At 39.9% G+C, this 16,175-nt stretch overlaps 1 pseudogene; it reads left to right on the plus strand.

The window, feature by feature from the left end:
• The first annotated feature begins 11,010 nt into the window (after positions 1 to 11,010).
• LOC131478704 (histone-lysine N-methyltransferase PRDM7-like) lies at positions 11,011 to 15,233 on the plus strand (annotated as a pseudogene).
• The last annotated feature ends 942 nt before the right edge of the window (positions 15,234 to 16,175 follow it).

Genomic DNA, 16,175 nt, shown 5'->3' on the forward strand with positions numbered 1-16,175 from the left:
ACTTACAGGCCTACACTGAGGTTCTGTGTGGTGCAAGTGCTGACAGTTGTAGCCACTATGGGCTAACCATGGCTGTTGCTCTTCTGGAAAGAGAGGAAGTGATACTGTGATTATGCCTTCATTATTCCCTCGATCGATACACCCCCAGATCTTCACTGAAGAAGTCACGCAACCAAGTCATAGAGAGTAGTTCAAAGATAAAAGCCATCAGAGGAAAAACCAAAAAAGTACTTCTAGATATGTCTAAAAATAAATACAGAAATACAAGAAACAAAACCACAGAAGTGAGCAAGATTCCTAAAAAGAACACAGCAATTCTTCAAAACTAGAATATGAAAAGAGACATGAACTGCCTGATAGTGTCCCATTCACAAAGCTGAGAGAACTCTGTAAATACCTCAAAAAAAACTTAACCATGGAATTAAGGGATCTTTACAAAGCAAATTTTACAAACTAGGCACTGATATTCCATTTAACGTCAGAGTTTGTTAGACTTAAATCTAATGTTTCGTACTTTGCTAAGATTCTCCTATATATTATCACCCTAGACAAAAGATCATCTCGACAACAAAGGATCCTAAGGTGTTCTTCAAGTATAGTATATGATGATCTGATAGAAACCCACAGCATGCTTTCATATGTTTCTGAAATATTTGCCATACAGTTTAGCTTATTGGCTGTGAGAAATCTGAGTGGAGAACATTTTACATTTCTCAGACTCATTCAACTATGTCATGAATCAGAGTAACTAGCAGAATTGAACTTACTCAAAACACACTTACAAGTCATTCCACTTTACAAGAAACCTAATTTTTCAGATTTATCCCCCTATTTGTATGTCTGAGTAACAGAGCAAAAACCTGTTGGCTCTAAATTTCTTAGTCTTCAAACTAAACCAAAACATGGGTCCTCAAGATCCTGCATACTGCTACACACTCCTAGGGATGAAGCGAGAATCTAACACACAGCAACCTCTCAAGAAAGCAGACAATTCTGGAGGGATAAATGACTCTATTAAATAAAAATTAACATATAAGGAAGTAGGGGGGGATAAAAAGTAAAATAAAAAAGGTGAAATATTCTGTAAGTTGTTGGCCTGATCCTCACTGACAGGGTAACTAAAATGAGATTGAAATAAAGTAAAGCAGAACTAACATGAATAATTGTCAGATGAATGTTGTAATCCTGGATTCAGAATTTTTCTTCAGAAAATCCCTATGTTAGGAAAACAGTGGATAATTTTAAATGATATGTTATATGAATACATGTAACAGAAGCACAGAAATTGTTGCAATTTAAAACACTGCATAAAATACATGTATTTATGGTTTTGCCAGGAAAAAATCTAAATAAAAATTAAATGTTTAAAGTATAAAATATAAATATATAATTAAAAATACATATATATACTATACAAGATATAACATGTATTATAATATAGTATTTATAATGGTTCCTTTTAAGGCATTGTTCATATTAAATTGTCAGGATATACTTAAATAGCAGAGTAATGAACTTAATGACTATTTTGGAAGGACAACACTATTGTGATGATAGAGGCGAAAATAGGCTGTGAAGTACGGGTAAGAGGGAAGGTAAATCCTAGAGCCTATGGAACTGCATCACAAAATAAGATTAAACTGCATTTTAAAAAATTTGTGTATGAAAACAAATCTATCAGGTTGCTTCTCCCAGAAGTGGATATTGTACTGCAATGTGACTATTGGGCTGCCTCTAAGAATACGCAAAACACCAGGGACAGACGTGGGTAAAGATGACCACAGTTGGCCCCACTTTGAGAGATGGGAGATCTACTCTGTGTGTTCCTCCAAAGGAAAACCAGAGATGTGCATCTGCAGTCAGCCCTGCAGTTGTTCTGTGACCTGCTCAATGCAGACCTGTTCTCCCCGGAGCTGAGTTTCTGTGTGGCACTATTTCACTCTCAAAATATATGTAACATCCACAGCTAGGCTAAGCCAAAGGCTGAAATCAGGATTCCATTTACATTTCTCAGGCAGGTGACAGACATCTAGACTCAGGAGCCTTCACCTGCTGCCTCCCAGTTTATGTGTTGGTAGATATGTTGAAGCAGGATCAGAGAGAAACTAATATCCCTTCACACAAGGACATCCTCCCTTCCAGTCCAAGTGTATGTCCTCTCTTGTTAATAATTGGTTGTAGGATGTTAACACACGGTATTACTCTATGCATTATGCTCCACTTGGCATGACTCAACACTTTGTGGGAATATGACAAAGCATCTATACAAAAAGTGAAATGACATATGTATCTCCAGAGCCAGGTCTGGCATCAGTAAAGCATCAGCCACAATCCTAGAATTTCATTTAGGACATGATTGGAGTCTTGGTGCTCCTCTTCTGATCAAGCTTCCTGTTCATGTGACAGAATAGTGGAAGATAGCCAATGTGCTCTGGCACCTACACACCTGCAGGGAACATCATAATGGCCTACCACTGGCTTTTGTAGCGATTTCGGGCTGAATCAGCAGATGAGAGACCTACTTTCCTCTATCCTACCCCAGCCTGTCTATTCCTTCCCACTCTCCCTTTCTCCTTACCTACCTTATTCTTCCTCCTCCCTTTCCAGTCCCCATGTTACTCTTTCTAATAAAAATAAATGGCTTTAAATTATACACAGATTCAAAAATATATGGCAGCATAAAATAAAAAACTTTCAACCCCATTCCCAATGACATTATTTTTCTGTACTCTTACACAGATATGCCATAATTGGTGCAGCTGCTCACCCACTGACAAACCCTAGAAGAGTGTCCATCTTTTTGTTGCAATGGATAGGGCTTTTATATAGATATGCATGCACATGGTTGAGTATAGCAAGCAACTTAGCAAGCACTTGTATAACACAATGTAGCAAGTTCTCAGAAAAGAGTGATCCCATCACCCACAAACATTGTAATCATTTTAGTTTGAGCAAACAGCATGGTATTTATACACACAGAAAAGTGCATGAGAATGTGTTTCTCAGGAAGTAAGCATTCTCATGAAGCAAGAAGTTACTATATTGGGTTAGAAATGATTTGGTAATTACGTAAATTAAGGACAGCTGGAAAACAAGGATATATCTTTTTTAAAGATATCTTTATTGGAAAATCAGATATATAGAGAGACGCAGAAACAGGGGAGAAGATCATCAGTTCACTGATTCACTCCCTAAGCAGCTGCAATGTCTGGGGCTAAAGCAACCCGAAGCAAGCAGACAGGAGCTTCTTCCAGGTCTCCCCCATAGATGTAGGGTCCCACGTCTTTTGAATGCCTTACCATGCTACAAGCAGGGAGCTGGGTGAGAAGCAGGGCCACTGGGATTAGAAATGGTGCCCAAATTGGCTCCCAGTGTAGGTCAGAGATGAATTTCTGGTGATTCCCAGCAATAGTAAGCATAAATATTAAGGCAAGGAAAAAAAAAACAAGAAAATTAAACCTAATGTACTTGTAAGGCCCCATGATACTTGGAAAAGGGGAGGGAGAACAGAGAAATCTACATTAGCCTAGAAGGTGTGAGGCAGACAGGAAATATAACCTATCAGGATCATAACTGGTAACTCATAGACAACAGATTCGAATTAGCATTAGACAATAGTAAATATACAAAGGCATATGGGGGAATCAGGAGTAATCCTAACAACCTCTTAACAGGAGGGCATATGCATAGAGCAGGGGGGACCGCAGAGTGGTCAGGCAGACAGGAGGAGGCTTTTATCCCAAACATGAAGACTCTCAGATACTCACCAAGGACTATCAGTACCAAGGAGCACCAAGGACTACATCCCTACTGCCAAGGAGACCATGAGGAAATGGAGTGCCTTCAGAGACCAAGAACTCTGAGGTCAACCACACCCATTTGGATCTACCACATGGGGTGGAAGAAGCCCAAATTCTGCCTTGCAGGATCCAAGGTCATCGGAACAACAACCAGGAACCCTGTGTGGTCCACAGACACAGAACAGTAAATTGTCTTCGGGACTAGGGAGAGGAGCTTTCTCTGGTCCTTGCCTGCTTCCAACTTTGGGTCCCCACTGCCTCTCGTAATAACAATCAGGAGGGCTCCAGAAACCACTCAAAACAAACACACAAACAAACCAACAAACCAAACTAGAATAGATAGAGAGAGAACAACAAGGAAAGCTTAGAAACAGACAGGAAACGGTTAGCATGGATGCACTTATAACTCACTGTGTGGGACACAAAGATTAGTTACTCCTCACTAGGGTATGGAACATTTCTCTGCACACCCCTGCTAAGCATGCTCACCTAAACTGTTGACATATATCCAGTTAGAATTATAGAGTTAGACCACCTGAAAAGCAGCCAGGTTCAGCAAAAACATGCTTCGATGCTATAAACTGCTAAAGACTAAAATTAAAATAGGCATGAGACAGCTGAATAGCAATCTAAGCCATTTTAAGGTGTATAGAACACGGTTGAATGTAAGCCAAAATTGAAATGTCTATGAAGAAGCCACAGGATTTGGTTGAGAACCTGCATTTTCGTATCAACATATTGATTAATCAATACCATGTCAATTAATGCCATAATGTAAATGGTTAGAAATATTATGTTGGGGCTTTTAATTGATTGGGATGATACTCTGCCGGCTCTACCTTCAGACCAGAGATGGTCTCACCAAGAAACCATTGAACTTACCAGGACAATAAGATGCTGAAATTTATGATTGGTCAAAACCTTCAATGAAAGAATCTCAACTGAATTTGAACTATGGAAACGCAACAAGGTGGAGCAATCTACCTTGGGGGGAGGGTTTGAACAGGGGCGGGGGGAAATCCCAGTGCATAAAAAAAATGTATCACATAATGCAATGTAATTAATTAAAAAAAGAAATGCAATAAAAATATGTTTTTCAAAAATTTAGCATTTGTTATATTTCTCTATGCTCATTGTGACATTTAATACATCTTTTGAATTTAATTGTTCTCTTCTGCTAAACACTTTGTGGTTATTCAAGGCAAAGACATTCAAATTTGTATCTTTCTCTAAGTTGACATTATTTTTTTCTGTCACTAATACTTTATCTACCCCTTCAGCTACAGATTCAAGTATTAAATATATGTATTTTGTGTTTTGATTCTGGACTGTAAAGTTCTCCCTTATTTTGATTCATTGTTTTGTCATTTTTCTCCTAGCAATACAATTTCATTTCTTTATCATTTTCATTTTTAATGAATTGATTCATCAGGGATAGCAAAAGACCTGGCAATGTGATATTAAAAACAAAAAATAGACTCCACAACTCACAGGTACAATCATAATGCTATAACTAATGGCTTAGGACTTGAAAATGAGACCAATACCACTGCCACAGGAATACAAGTGAGAGCCATCACCACACACTCCTAGGAAGTAACACATGCACAATCTCCAGAATTCAAGGAAACAAGATACATCTAATCCCAAGATTCAAAGGGAAAGTCCCTACCTCAGAGCCCTGCCTCCAATAAAATAATTAACACATTTCCCATAGCCTTTCAGAAAGCAGTACACATGGAGAGGTGCTGAACACCAAAGAATACGTATTAGTTCAGACACTGACATTTCAGAAAATAGCACACATATACACCCTGAACTCCCAGGAACCATCACACACATAGACACTGGCACACCAGAAACAGCCCACATGTGCTTCAGCATACCCAGGACACAATACACAACATGGATTTTGACTTTTCAGGACACAGTTGCTTCTGCCTGTAGTTGAGCTATTGAAAATAAGTCTGGCTTTGGTTCCAGAAAGGCCCAGCATAAATGCAGCAGCCTGAAGTTGAAGCTTGACTTGAGCTTGACTCTTGGAGGTCTTATTATTCCATGAGTAGGACACATATGTGCTGTGCATACAGCCAGGACTTGGGTGAGAGTAAACTCAGCTCCACCCAAACCAACAGGACCCAAGGCTGAGGTAACCATGACTGATAGTCGTGGCTCCTTCCTCTGCCGTGCACCATCAGTTCCTACATCGCCTATCAGCACTACTGCTTTCATCACAGCATTATCAGAGAGCCAGTACCATACAGAACATTCACACTCCATGCTGGCATTTTCTGTAATCCCAGACGTGTCACAGGAGGGGACAAAAATGGCTAAAAGCACTTGGGAGAGCAGGAATAATAGACCAGAGCCCAGGCTGTGGCATTGTTGTGAGACCCCTTTCACCTTTTCCTGTGTCACAGGCCCCTTCACCCTGAGCACCTACCAATTTCCTCAGGGTGATAGAGTATGGGTTCTTTGTGGTTGAGAGACCATGTCTACTAGCCTGAGAGAGCCCTTTGCCCTCAAGCCTGGTGTGCTGCAATAACCCCCACCCAGCATGTCACCAATCACAGAGTTGCCCTTTGAATAAAGTCCAGGGCCAGTACCAAACTGCCTAACTTGAGAGATCCCAAGCCTCATTCACAAAAATGCTCAGCCTCAAATAATGCCTACACTTACCCAGGACTCAGTAACCTCAAAGTAGCAAAGGAACATACTCTTCAGTCAGGCTCATAAGCTTCCCATCTTAGACTCCAACCCTGTTTCACCTGAGATCGCAAACTTTATCCACCTGTGGGGAAGCCCATCATTCTTTAGTACAAACCTGAAGGTCTGCAAGTTGACATGCTTGGCCCCCTCCCCAGCCCCAAGGAGCCCTGAATTCCAGTATTCCATTAACTGCCTGTCTGTCCCGCATTCTGGTTTCCAGGATGATGCACCTCTCTTTGTTGAGACAGCAGATGTCCAGAGCTGTAGGAATTCAGTGAGTGCAGAGCCTGCCTGTTGATCACTATCCTGCTGGTGCCACAGCCCATGGCTGGGTTTCTGGTTTTCGGACCTAGCTCACAGCAAGCCCCTGCATCTTCCCTCTCTCAGAATTCTTGCCTGATAACCGACTCAGAGGAGTTGGAGTGGGATGCTAGAATCACATGTGTCAAGGTTTCTGCCAAAGCAAGCTTGGACACACCCAGCTTCAGCACTGGGAAATCTGGAGGTGAGAGTCTCGTGCACATTGCTGTGTTAGTGAGGTTGGCACAGGAGGTTCAGGACAAACTTTTAGCATTGGCAGAGTAGACAACTGCATCGAGACCAGAGGACATGGCTGATGCCTTGTTCTTCTGTGGCCACTGTGATTACACAGCAACCTCTCATGTCTTCTAACATTCCAAGATGCCTTCAAAACTGTTTCCATGTAGTTCTCCAGGGAATAGTGTGCAAAGATTGGCAAGTCAGAGCAGATCTACTTTCAAAAAATGAAGTGAAAATATAGCATGCAAGTCACACAGACCTATGCAGCATCAGCCCATTGTGCCTGTGTGTTTCCCCTCCCCTTGTCCCACCTGTTCAGGGATGAATATGGACAAGGATGTTTGCGTTCTGACTATGCAGACTTCTCACCTGTACTTAATACTCCCAGTCCATCCTGGGAGTGCTATGAATGCTTTGCCTTCCATTTCTCCTTCTAGGTGTATTGCCTAAAGGGAAGAAGTTGCTTTAATCTAACACTGAGTGCCCCCTCAACTGGCTTTCTAATGAGCACTGGCACTCACAGCCCCTGGACAACACTGATGCTTTTGAGAATAGAGGCCTAGTAAAGAAAGAGAGGGCCAGGAGAAATAAGCAGCAACTGAAAACCATTCTTGGCATCAAACTCAGCAATATTTGATTAACAAAATTTACTCTCTTGAAAACAGTGCCGATCAGAGGCTGCTGACATAAGATCCTAGAACAGCAACTGTGCTATTAATTAGACAAAAAGTGGAAAATGTATGAACTGTGACAGTTAACATGAACTAACTAATTCAAGATGGAAGTACATCCAAGCTTGTACATAAGTGGTGTGTGTATGTCATTCAAAGTCAGAGAAAGGGAGCGAAAAAGAGACAGAGAGATCTACCCATTTATTCACTCCCTAGTCTGTGCAGATGAACCTGGTCAACATTAGAGACCAGAAGCTTTCATTTGGGTGGAAGAATCCCAAGTATTAGGGCCATTACTTCCTGCTTCCCCAATTGCACCGCCAGGTGATGAAGTGAAAGTAACAGGTGGAACTGAAACCAGTGCTCAAGAATGGGGTTGCTGATGTTGTAGACAACTTAAGCTGCTCTCCAACAATTCATTGGAAGTGTTGACTTTCTTTCTTTCTGATGACTATGATAATTTTTTTTTGTTAACTCTCACAGGTTGTTAATGGAATTTTCAGGGTTTTCCATGTGTAAGGTCATGCCAAATGCGAATGGAGACAACATGTTGCTTCATTTCCAAATTGGAGAAGCTATTTCCTTGCTTCACTATTCTGTTTAGGAAAAGTTTCAGATCAAATAAGAGTAGCAAGTATGTAGAAACCATTCCTTGTTTCTGATCTTACAGAAAAAATTTTCAATTTCTAAAAACTAAGTATGCAATTAACTACAAATTTTTCCATATGATTTTTATTTTCTTTTCAAGGAAATTTCCTTCTATTCCTAAATTGTTCATCAGTTACATTCTGAAAATAAAATTACTTTATTTAATTGAACACAATAGACATAAGTAAGAGTTGAGGTTGAAATGAAGGATTTATTTTGCTTTTTTGGGTCTGCTTTAAAGATAAAAATCTTCAACACATACACATATATCTTAGTGATAGTGAAAAGATATTTTCATGTCACATCTGGATCACAGGTAGAATCACTACTCTCTGATCCAAAATTCTTTTCTGGTAAGAGTTTGCAAAGTTTTGAAATATTTATCAATGCTTTCTTGTCACCTTCTAGTCAAACCTCGTCGCATGACCTGCAAAAAGAAACACACCAGACAGCAGAAGGTGAGTAGCTCTTAAAACACATTCACTAAAATAAAATAATTATAAATCAATAAGTAATAATCCTCTTAAGTCCCTCACATGTAAGAGAAGAAAGGACACCATATACTATTACCTGTCTTCTTCCTGTCATGATCTTTCATAATAGCTAACATGATCATGTACCTTAAACAAGACAAGCCAATTAATCGCTACTTCTTGCGTTTTTCTCACAGTATTTCACACTTTGTTTGTAAGATTTATCATCAACACACATAGTTAAACCTTCCAACAACCCTACGAATCAGTTACTGAAAAACACTCATTTAAACGTTGAGGAATGTGAGGTATAGTACTGTTAAGTGTTTGAGATAAGAGTGGGTGTCCACACCTTCATAGGGACTTTATTTAGAGCAGATAAAGTCCCCAAGGGCCTAGTGGCTAAATCCTCACCTTGCACACTCCGAGGCCCCATGTGGAAGCCCATTCATTTCCCAGCTGTTCCACTTCCCATCCAGTTCCCTGCTGATGGCCTGGTAAAGCAGTAGAGGATGGCCCAAAGCCTTAGGACCATGGCACCATGTGGGAGACCTGGAGGAGGCTCCTGGTTCTGGGCTTCAGATCAGCCTGGCTCTGGCTGCAGCCATCACTTGGGAATGATCCAGTGGATTAATAATATTTGTCTCCTTGTCTCTCTGGAAATGTTCCTTACGAATTAACATAAAATCTAACTGGAGAGAGAGAGAGAGAACCTCCAAGCCTGAAGACTCCAGGCTTGAATGCTGAGAATGTATCACACAGGCAGTAACTTAAACTTCCCTCTGTGTTCACTCATACATTAAACAGAATTGTATCTTAAACTCATGTCCTCATTCCTGTAGGACAAAACAACATCCTCTTTCTCTGGGTACTAAGTACTCAGTCTTTCCAATGTTTGCAATTATTTTTGTTTCCTGTTGCTTCGACAATACAACGTGACTTTTGAGGGTCCAGTTGATTACAAATACTTCTCCAAAATTTTGGCAGAGTTTGCATCATGAAGAACTTCCCCAAATTTTCTGGAATTGATTCAACATTTCCTGATAAAACAGAAAAGCAAGTCCAAGGAATTCTAAAGATATATATATATATATATATATATATATATATATATATATATATATATATATATAATATATTATATCATACATAATTATTATATATTATAATATATTTTAATATATTATTATACATTATATTATACATTATATATTATATTATTAAGATATAATTATAATCATATTATTATATGTTGTATATATTATATATTATTATAATTATATTATTATATTAAAATATATTATAATACACTATTATATGTTATTATATTATACATTATTATATTATATCATATTATATTATATTATTATATATATTATATATATTTGCTATATATATCATAAGTATGATATATGTATGTATGATTTAGGATTCATGTATAAAAACATGGTAAACTGTTAGCAGCACTATAGATATTACTAAATCAAATTAATGAGTATGTATTATCTCAAAATGAACTTTAGCTGCATGTATGCCAATTTACAGGTCAGGAATAGTAGCTGTGGAGAAGTATCTAACAGTACAGCTGGGTTCAAGCCAATTGATATAGGCACCAGCTTATCCAATCCCCAAATCAATTATGCTCAGGATATTGTCATTTTCAGCTTTTATCACCATCTTACTTTTTGAACAATCATCTGATTTCACCTCTTCCTAACCTCATGTATGCCAACAAATTCTCCAGTTGTATTTCATCCTGTCTGTGCTTTCCTATATTTTCCCTTCACGGTCCAAAGTTTGATAACACATACTTTCTTATAGAAGCCCAACCGACATGCTTTCACAAATGTTGTTCTCCAGATTATCTTTCTAAATGTTCTCCCCTTTTCCACTTTCATTTGTGCAGAGAAAACTGAAAACCATCTGGAGAGAAACAGCCTCAAATGATGTGATCTATCCCCAAATACACTAGAAATACAGACACTGCTTTTCCCTTCAGGATTCAATCACCTCACATAGTTCCCATGTTTGCTGATACTTTAAAGAATGCCATGACCCTGAAAACACTTTGCAATCCCAAAGGACAACTGGACTGAACAGTGAGTTTAAAAAAATGTTACCTTCTCATTAAAGGGAAAGTCCAGCGGGCCATTACATAATGAAATCAGTATGAAGGAATCATCAGGAACAGCAAATTTACTAAACACCACTGGCTCAAAGAAGGGCCGGAAAGCAGTGTTCCATCCTAAGGAATCAAACAGCTCAGGACAGCACTATACACAAAAACTTGGTAAGAAAATAATTTCAGGAGTTGTCTCTCTAGGCCCACTGGAGGCCCAAGGAAGGTGAAGCTTAATGAGGATGGTCAAGGTGTGAGGGATGCAATTGCATGCTTGGGTCACGCTCAACACAAAACAAATAGAGCCTGTAGAAACATGATTATATTTTAAGGTCTTTGGGGATGATCTAAGAAAACATAATTGGGATCAGGTTACTTAGCCTATATGCAAACACTTCATGGAGAGGAAGTCAGTTGTCCTAGGAGTGAAGATGCCAGTTAATATGCCTGTTTCCCATGGCAGAGTGCCTGGGTTCCAGAACTGACCCTAACTCTGACTCTAGCAAATTGTTGATATACAGCTTAGTAACACTTGGTCAGGAGATAAGTGATTGAGGTCTTACAACCCCCTGGGAAAACTGAATAAAGCTTTCTGATCTGAGACTGATTTGGGTGCTATCCAGGTTACTCAAGGAGTGAACCTCCCCATCTCTCTCTGCCTTCTGTATGCTCTGATTCTCTCATCTGCTGTGTCAATCTCTAGATGTGTCTTTCTTTGCTATTTAAATAAACAGATGTTCAAACTTCAGGGAAAATGAATTAAAACCAGAGATTGTAATGAAAAACAAATGTCCATGCAGTTTTTCCTTGTCTTGAAAGCCCTTTGTTTTATTTGAAACATTAAACCCAAAAGAACTGATAACTTCACTGACTTAGTCTCTCCAACTCTGAACTCAGAAGAAAGGATGAGAATGAAGAATTTCAGATGTACAACTTGAAGAAAGGGTCAGACATACAAAGAGTTCAGTGAGACTGAGGATGATGACTACCTATGTAAGTGACCCTTTGGCACATCCACAAAGAAAAATCCCATAGTCTGTATTGAAATTCCACTTGTAATTTGGTCTTACATCATTCTGTCTTCTGGTAACTTAGGGTGCAAGACTGAGGTTGAGTGATGTGAGCACTTGGCTGCCTCTGATGCTCTCTATAGCCAGCAACGTTTGGTATACTTTCCTAATCCCTTCCAGTCTCATCTCCAGATTGTGAGAAGTGTCAGATATGCTTCCTGAGAGCTGTGCTGCTCATGGAACCCCCCTTGTTTCTAAAGGACAATCCAGTGGATAAGGGACATCCTAGTCGTGCTCTCCTCAGTGTGCCCACTGGACTTCGAATTGCCCTATTGAGCATTCCGGAAGCTGGGCTTGGAGTATTTAATGAAGCATCTGATCTGCCTTTGGGGCTGCACTTTGGTCCTTTTGAGGGCAAGATCACAGAATTGGAAGAGGAAGCCGACAGTGGGTACAGCTGGCAGGTAAGAAGCACATCCCTTTCCAGTCTGATGGCTTTCCACCTGCCTAGCATGAGACTGGTTCATGTGTCCTTCTACACATTATGGCATGAGTTGAGCAAACATGATCAACCAGGCTGTAAAGATTAGCATAGGGCTCAGCGTCATGGCCTTTTGGCTAAAGTCCTCACTTTGAACCTGCTGGGATCAAAACTGGGCACTCTTTCTAATCCCAGCAGTTCCACTTCCCATCCAGCTCCCTGCTTGTTGCCTAGGATAGCAATTGAGGATAGCCCATGCCTTGGCACCCTGCATCTTCATGGGAGACCCCAAAGAGTTTCCTGGTTCCCTGCTTCGGATCTGCACAGTACCGGCTGTTGTGGTTAGTTTGGGGAGTGGCCCATCAGATGTTAGATCTTTCTCTCTGTCTCATCCTCACTGTACATCTGACTTAGTAATAAAAATAAATAATTCCAAAAAATAAATAAATATTAGCATAGAGAATATCACTGGACTGTTAAAAATAAAGCAGTGGCAATCTTCTCTATGCACTTCTGCTGTAGGGAAATAAACCAGAAGAAATGTGTACCAACACTATGTAAAGTCTCAACATGTGTTGGACTCATGTAATGTCACAGAACATGATGATAGAGTTGTTAATAATTCTGCTGAACTACCCCCATTTCAGAAATATATTAACCTAATTTTTAAAAACTCAGATAGCCAAGGGCATGAGCAGCCAGAGTATGTGGATGGAAAGGATGCTTCTTTGGTCAACTGGATGAGGTAAGAGCCATGGCATGTTACAACTGCACAGGATATTTCTCTCCAAGAAAAGATCACTTTCCTTTCTCCTTTACTTTCCTCAGTGACTTTTACATTATATGTCTCTTTCATGTTTAATCTAATGACATGTGGATGTCATGACCAGTTTCTAAAAGCACATTCTATATAAATACCATTTCTTTTTTTATTCATTAATTACATTGCATTATGTGACACAGTTTCATAGCTACTTGGATTCTCCCCACCACTCCCCAAGCCCTCCCACCATGGTAGATTCCTCCACCTTGTTGCATAACCACAGTTCAAGTTCAGTTGAGATTCCTCCACTGCAAGCATATACCAAACATAGAGTGCTGCGTCTTATTTTCCAGTCAAGTTCAATGGCTTCTTAGGCATACCCTTTCTGGTCTGAAGACAGAGCCAGCAGAGTATCATCCCAATCAATTAAAAGCCAGGGAACTTGAGCATTTTTTCATATGTTTATTTGCCATTTGTGTTTGTTCTTTTGTGAAGTGTCTGCCCAATTCCTATGCCCATTTCTTGAGTGGCTTGTTTGTTTTGACATTTTGATTGTTTTGTAGCTAATTGTATATTCTGCAGATCAGCCCTCTATCACTTATGTAGTGCGTGAATATCTACTCCCATTCTGTGGGTTACTTTGTTACTTTGTTGATTATTTCCCTTGCTGTACAGAAGTTTCTTAGTTTGATGAGATCCCATTTGTTTATTCTGGTCTTGATTGCTATTGCCTTTGGTGTCCTTTTTAGGAAGTCGGGACCTACCCCTAGATCTTGCAGAGTATTTCCAAGCTTTTCTTCCAATGGTTTAAAGGTTTCTGGATGTAGGTTTAGATCTTTTATCCATTTACATTTGATCTTCGTGTATGATGAGAGCATACAGTGAGAGGTTGACTTGTTTCCCATTTGGATTCCTCTGATTTATTTGTCTTGTCTTATGGCCTCAGGGAGTACCTCTAGGACTATGTTGAATAGTATTGGAGGAAGTGGACATCCCTGTCTTGTTGCAGATCTCAGTGGGAAGGGATTCAGTGTTTCTCCATTCAGTATGATGCTGGCGTTGGGTTTTACATATATTGCTTTGATTATGCTATGGTTTTTCCATCTATGTCTACCTTGGTTAGGGTTTTTAGCAGGAAGTGGTGTTGAATTTTGTCGAAAGCTTTTTCTGCGTCTATTGATACGATCATGTGATTCTTGTTTTTCAGTTTTTGGATATGGTGTATCACATTGTTGGATTTCCATATGTTGAACCATCTCTGCATTCCAGGGATTAATTCTGCCTAATCTGGATGAATGATCTGTCCAATGCGTTTTTGAATTCTATTTTCTAGGATTTTGATGAGAATCTTAGCGTCATTATTCATCAAAGAGATAGGTCTGTAGTTTCCTTTCTCTGTTGGTTCTCTGTCTGTTTTGGGGATTAAGGTATTGTTGGCTTCATAGCATATTCTATATAAATGCTATTTCTTGTATCATAACATAAATCACTATGCTTAATATACAGAGCACAAAGATGGGCCTTGAGGAATCTAGGTCAGCTGGGGCCATTAGACTCACTCTTTCTCTAATTAGCACTGATTAAGCTTCATGGCAGTCAAGGTGGGAGTAAGGTGGGCTTGGGTTTTGAGGATGACTATTGAGGAAGGCAGGAAGAAAGCATGCTTATCACAATGAACACTGTATCTACAACTTGTACCTGGGAGTTCACTGATCTCATGAGAGAGGTAGATGTTTGCAGGGAGAGCTCTTGCAGAATTGGGATTCAAGCAGGGTGGAGGCTATTACAGAACACATGAGATTTGAATGTGACAGAGCATGCAAACTCAGGATTTATCTCCACCCGAGGTATGTGACCTGTGCCCGGAATGATGAGGAGCAGAATTTGGTGGCCTTCCAGTACCAGAGGCAGATATTTTACCGCACCTGCCAGGTCATCAAACCAGGCTGTGAGCTGCTAATATGGTATGGGTATGAGAATGGCCAGAAGCTGGGTATCAAGGGAAGCAAAAAGAAGAAAAGAAGGGAAGAAAAAGGAAGAGCTTACAACAGTGAGAGGTAAGTAGCACTGTTGTGTTGAAATAAGCAAAGGAGTCCCCTTGGGAATATTTGTGATTGAATCCTAAGGAGTCAAATGTAATGTAAGGGCCGCCAAAGTTCAATTCAAATGTGATTTCCATTTAGCAAAAACAAAGACTTACTTATCAAAGGAAAGGAAGAGTTATAGAGAGACTCAAGCACAAAGATAGAGATAGAAAGGAGAGATCACCACCTACTGTTTTATTCCCCAAAAGCTGCACTAGAGCATAGTATGGCATCCAATGGCTAAAGTCCTCACCTTGGATATGCTGGGATCCCATATGGACACCGGTTCATGTCCTGTCTGCTCCAAATCCCTTCCAGAATCCTGTTTGTGGTCTGGGAAAGCACGTGAGGATGGCTTCAAGCCTTGGGATCCTACACTCACATGGGGGACCCTGGAAGAAGTTTCTGGCTCAAGATTTGAATGGATACATCTCTGGTTATTGTGGCCACAGAGGAGGGAATCAAAAGACAGAAGATTTCCTCTCTGTCTTTGGACCAATCTATGTATCTGTATACCATGTAAATATACATATATACAATTAGATTTAATGTTGCATCTGCCAAAACTATCTCTGGCTTAAGCCAGGAGTGTAGAATGCATCTTGTTCTCCCATGTATTTCAGCACTTGAACCATCTTGTGCTCTTTCCCTGGGTACATTAACACACAGGAGATTGGACAAGGAGCAGCCAGAGCTCAATCTAGTGCTGCTACGGCATAATGGTGTCATAGTCAGTGAGTTAAACCAGTGTAACCAAATCATGACCCATGTTTTATGTCTTTGACTACTAGGAACAATTGATACCAGTTTCATTTAGTTCTTTTATTTGTTAAATACTTGGTGCACAAAAATATCCCACAACAACCATTTTGGAGAG

This window comes from Ochotona princeps, chromosome Y (assembly GCF_030435755.1).
Source record: "Ochotona princeps isolate mOchPri1 chromosome Y, mOchPri1.hap1, whole genome shotgun sequence".
In the NCBI taxonomy this organism is placed as follows: domain Eukaryota; kingdom Metazoa; phylum Chordata; class Mammalia; order Lagomorpha; family Ochotonidae; genus Ochotona; species Ochotona princeps.